The sequence below is a fragment of the Cyprinodon variegatus genome, unplaced genomic scaffold, assembly GCF_000732505.1.
Source record: "Cyprinodon variegatus isolate N-32 unplaced genomic scaffold, C_variegatus-1.0 Scaffold1168, whole genome shotgun sequence".
Classification (NCBI taxonomy): Eukaryota; Metazoa; Chordata; class Actinopteri; order Cyprinodontiformes; family Cyprinodontidae; genus Cyprinodon; species Cyprinodon variegatus.
The window spans coordinates 226861-233053 of NW_015151621.1; positions in this window are offsets into that span (position 1 = coordinate 226861).

Consider the following 6193-nt stretch of genomic DNA (forward strand, 5'->3'; position numbering starts at 1 on the left):
CAAACATATCCGGTGCAAAAATATCCAATGTTTTATTTTTTTAACTCCTTTAACTCCATAAACTGACATATTTGGATGAGTTATTAGATGGACAACATCAGAAAAATAATAATCTGAATCCCCTGTGGGGAGATATAATCCTTCAGATGGAAATAATGGATGTGAACTTCATAATAGGAATAAATCCACCACGCATCATGCCCGTAAGGGAGCAATAAAACGGAGTACATTTGTGTTTGAAAACATTTAATCAGTGCCTGACTCATAACTGCTGGCAAACTCCATTTTTTTTAAAGCGATGAGCAATTGAGTTACCCTTAAAGAATATATAGTTGAAAAAATAACATTCAATGCAAAAAAACTGCGTGCAAGGCAAAAAATAAATCAATCTTTTATCATAAAGTCATAAAAAAAAATATACAAATTTGAATGAAAAAAATGAAAAAATATAAAAGTAAAAATGCTTCTTGTTTGTTTTCCCCGATACAAAACTCCAACACTTGTTAAGTTCACCGTTGTCTAAGTGACGTCTAATGTGAAATAGTCAACTTGCTTGACTGGGCTATAAATACAGCTAATCTTTAAAATGGGAAAGACGAGAACATTAAATGAGATTAAGTCATAAATGTGCTGATCTTTAGAAATGAGGAAATGCTGTGAGGAAATATGCATAAATGTCCCAAATAATCTAAACAGTAATCATTTTAAAAGTTTAAATAAATACACTGTTGGATGAAAAACTTAAAGATTAATTAATTTCATACATTTATACATTGCCAATAAATGTGAAAGGGGCTGTTCTGTAACGTCTGAGGTTGATTTATACAACAACACATCCTATTCTGCTCTAGTTTATTGCACTATTCAAAGTGGATTGATTTGAAAAGATAGAAATGCTAATTCTTCACACTGTGATTCACTTCATCATAGTGTTGTTCATATAATTGAAAATGAGTGTCTGGGATAGTATAATGGTAAATGAATGGATGTGCAGTATGCAATTATTTTATGCCGTTTAAGGAAATAAATAGATGTTATTTTATCATATTCAGCCTGGTCAGGGACTACAAGTTTGTGTTATAACCTGGTACTGTGCATCTCTCCTTTTTCTGTTTAAATAAAAAATAAATGAAAAGAGGGAAAACCCAAGCAAGGTAAAAAAGGGAAAATATGATATTAAAATTAGATTGTAAAGAGACGCTGATATAAAGGAGGAACTGCTGCAAAATATGACGCCACTGCCAATAAATAGTGACTGTAAAAAGAACAATTATTTAGTTTTGACAGCTTCCAGTATCGTTTTCTAACTCTTTAAATGAATAGAAGTTATTTTATAGGCTTCATGAAAGCAAATTTATAAAAAGGACAAAAATGGAAATCCCTAGAAGCCCCCCCTCTCCTCATTCCTTGCTCCTCCTGTGAACACCTGAAGCAGCCCCTCAGCGTATCTATAAAGGCAGAGTTTTTATGAGCTCTGCACTGTGGGGAAATTCAGCTGGCAACCATTCAAAGACCCGCCAACAAAGGTTCACTGCTGCAGTTAACACCATGCCATCAGACCTTTGTCATAAAAGTGGATCTTTCATCTGGATTTATATTCTAAGAGTGTTTATGCAGCTTACTGATGACTTCAGTGTGAGAGCAAAGAAGAAAAAAAAGATGACATTTTTGGCATCTCCTTAATCATATTCAGTTACTTTAACATAATTGTTTTATGTTCTAACCTCCTAACATGAAACAATAGCGTTAACGTAACTTAATATATTTTCAGTGAACTGATTTATTTTCTCTTGAGCATTTTGCTGCTAGTTTGTTTAATGGTGTGAAACATAAAAAAAAAAAAAAAAGATTTTGTTTCAAATCTAACTTTAGAAAAATCATTAAGTCAAAGTGAACGTATATATTTATATTATAATAATAATGGTAATTTAAAAAGAAGTTTCCAAACCTTTAATATAATATTAGGTGATAGTAGCTTGTTACATTTACTCACTTGAGTTTTACTTTATTGTACTTTTTATTTTTTCTTGCTTATATTTTCTTTTTGTTAATTATTGCTACTCTAACGTGACTTAAATGTGTGACTACTCCATCCATTGTGAGTCACTAAATAAACTTTGTTTGTTTTCTAAAGTGTTTAATGCGGTTTATGTCAAAATTATTTTTTTTTGTGCACAAATTTACTTAAACATACTGTGACATTTGGAGGTCAAGCTAAAATACAAAAAGCTATAACTCTATCATAAAGAGAAATTAATCAAAAAACTGTTTCTTCTGCCTATAATTGTTATTTTTCAGTCACATTATTCATTTTAATAGATAGTCTTTAAAATACCAGAAGTTTCATGTAACTGGTTGGTTTATTACAAGAGTTTAAATGTCAGATGTCCTGAGGAGGTACTCAGTACGTCATACTTTAGTAGCCTTTTTACCAAATACTTTGACTTTTACTTTAGTAATTTCTTGGATACTAGAGTAAAATTTTGGGTTACACTAACCACCTCTAAATATAATGAATAAGCTGCCAATGAAACCCTAAGCCAGTCTGCTGGTAAAAATAAGATTCCTATAATTTTCCTTTGCCTTTCACAAGGACAAATGGACTGTTTGGAAATGGTCCCGTTGTGAAAGGCTGGACAGTCAGGGTGGAAACTCTAGGTGTGCCATTCGCCACCTTTATTAAACACAACAGTGTTTTAAATTTAGTGAAAGAGCTAGGAGTGGTACATCTGTGAGGCAGACAACTACAGTTAGCCTGGCTTACTATCAGCTTGTTGTACCTGTGGAACTTTGAAACAGAATCAGAAAGGTAGGAAAAGTGCATACAGTAAAAAACATCTAAAATGAAGTTTAGTGGGTTGTGTTTAATTGTCGCTGAAGGGTGTGTATTAAATCTTAATCATCATTTTTTTTTAAATAAATAAATTACATCAGATTAGGGCTGGGTATTTTCGCCCAAGTCCTGAAACGATTGGATTTTGATTAATAAAGTTCTAAATTGATTAATTTCGATTCGATCTGTTTTTACAATAATGAAAGTGGTTCAACTGTGTTTTAAAATTACTCATGTATTTTATTTTTTACTGTCACATTAAACACAAAGTGCAAACTTGTAAATCAGACAGTTTCAACTTGAGATGTGCACAAAACTGTCTTATAAGTGCAAACTTGTTTGTGAAAAGTGAAAAAGTGAAGCCACAATCGGGCAAGCAGACGTGACATAGCGGGGACACAGCCGACATGCATGAGCTGCATTATCTTCACTGCACAAACCATATTTGCAGCTTTCTCTGTAACAACTACAGGGTGTTTGCTGGTCAGCCCCCATTTGTTAATGTGTCCAGTCAACTCATTGGCTATATTTGCAGCTGTTTGGCTTGAAGTAATCTTTCCTGCTCATTTGAATGTGAACGTCACGCATCTTAAACTAATCGATCTCATTCCCTAGACATCGATATCGCAAAAATATAAAGGAATCGATTCAAAATCGATTAAATCGATTTTTTGACCCAGCCCAACATCAGATTATTAGGTTTTAACACTGACCAATAAAAACTAGCAATTATAGGAAAGTAAGCACTTCAATGGATTCAACCTTGTTATCCTATATATAAAAGAGCTCCAACTCATCAGCACTAAAGCAAAAAAAGTTTTAACCATTACCAATTAATTAACGTCTGTTTGCATCGATGAATGTTTCCTTGTTTTGAGAATTAATCCATTTGTTGATAGTTACAATGTGAAACTAAAAACAGCACTCAGAGCGCAAATCTCCGCCAAGCAGCAAATGTTGCCCCATATTGTGACTTAAAATCTATAGCTAAAACTGGTTTATATTCTGGATCGTCACCAAATGTTTTACTCTCGGGGGGACAGACTCCTGCAAAAACAATAAATGACACATTAAAAAAGGGTATTTTAATCAATGACATGAGTTCAGGAGGACAGAAAAGTGATCAAGTAGTGATCCTCTGAGCCTCGCAAAAAAACAAAATAATAAGGGGCAGACAGAACAGGTAAGGGCAGCGTATCTCTCCCACCTTTTTAATTAATAAAATAAGTAAAACTTCAACAAACCTCCTAGATCTCTCTCTAAGAATCCCCTCTCACTGCCTCAGACACCATTTAAACTCTCCCACAGCCTTTATTTCTGAGTTTTCCTTTCCTTTAAACGCAGTTCTCATTATGTTTTTAATATAGTTCATTAAACTGTTCTGGTTTGAGATGCTGCACATACTCGCTAAGTGGGGCTTTGCTTTATAGCTGCTCCTGTGCTTTTATTAATACTAATTTTAACATTTCATAATCTGTCCAAGTCAAATATGGGAAATTGTATTAATTTATGTGGCACAGAGAGAGAACTGAAAAAGAAATCTGCAAAAATCTGCTCACCCTGCGCAGTAGAAGCCTCTCTATATGCAGCCAGTGTGACATGGAAAAAAAGTCGGAACGGAGAGTAAAAAGTCGTATGCAAACGGTGTGACCCGGCCTTAATAGTCAAAAATTGAAGCTATCATTAGTCACTGCTGCCATCCTAGGGGGGCCCTGCTTGTTCCAGCAAATAATGTTGAAGAGGCCTTTAAAAAATGTTTGCATCCAGATTATAATGTGAATGATCACCATATTGTTCCTTGGACTGAGGTAAACATTTGGTAAAAATGTCATTAAAATACTTTTTCCAAGTCATCCTGTATATGGACAGACACACACTCATAAACTCGACTACAAACATAAGCTCCTTGTCGGAGGTAATAAGGGATTTTAGCTGACTGCAGTGTTGGCCGCCCATATCTGCGAATACTTCAATAAAAAGTGTCCTCAGCTAGGAGACAGCTGCTTTTAGAGTTTAAACTAAACTGTTGGCTGCTCCTCTCCAGCTGTGGTCCAACAGCTTTGAAGATTCATTTCCTCGGAACGATTCAGCAGCGGGGAAAATACTCTGCCTCTAAAGTGTCACGCTGACAGGACTCTTCTGGGCTGGGGGGACTTTAATAAGAGGAAAGTGCACTCTTGAGAGGAGTCACGGCTCATAACTTTGTAGCGAGGAAAAGTTTGCTGTGTAAAGCAGATATACAGCAGCTTGGATCACAGAGATTTTGAGGCCTGTGAAAGCTCTCGGACATCCAATAAATGTGAAAATGGAAAAAGCAAAGTGCTTTGAAAAACTTCATATCCATTGAACTTTTTCTACCATCTTTAAATTCCAGAAATAAACTTCAATTTATATTGAACCACAGATCAACACAGGAGAGCATTCAGGTCCCTCTGGGTCTATACTTTTCTGAAAAACCTTTTTCTCTTATTTACTCCAACCCAATACGACCGAATGAACGTCACGTCAAGTGGTTTTCAAGTAGATTTAGCTCCGGACTTTGGAGCATTTTCACATTTTAATTTCAGCTTAGATTTAATGCTTGTGTCCTTTTCCCGCTGGGAGATAAAACTCTGGACTGTCTCAAATGTTCTGCGGCTTTCAACAGGTTTTATTCCACAATTTAGCTCCATCTTTCCCTAAACCCGAACCAAGATAACTGTCCACTCTGAAGAAAAAACTGAGGGGTTTTCAGGGTGATACACAGTGTTAGCATTCTGCCATTTTACATTAAGCACCGCCCCCGGACCCAACAAAAAAAAAAACCTATATGTAGGTCCTAAGGCCTCAATGTGTTTAGAAAAGCCTCAGTAAATGTCTTGTAGACAGATTTTCCCAGCCGAGAAGGAGGACAATACAGGCAGCTATGACTCCTCTCTGTGCTCTATTCTCTTGGTTAGGGAATGGACACATCTTGGTAGCGTTTATATTGATGTCACAGTCTTACACATTTTCTGACAAAACTCCTTTCTGATGTGTAAAGCAAAGGTTACAGTTTAATACCCCAACTCAGCTTTAAAGGTATAGAGGAAAATCTTTAATTTCTGGGTGGATCATCTAAATAAGTTGTCCTCCTAATTGTCAATCATTGTGGTTATATGTTTACATAAGGTAAACATATAACCTTAAGATGGCCCAGTTAGCCATCTTTTTCTGCGCATGTGCACTTTCAGGCATATATGTGCGGTGAGCTACGGTTTCAGACAGTCATTGAAGCTCACCTTTCTCACAGCGGTTCCTTGAAAATGGCCGAGGCCCTTTAGGTAAAAAGGTGAAAAGAAAGGCCTCAGAAGAGGCAGATATATCCCAGAATACTTTGCG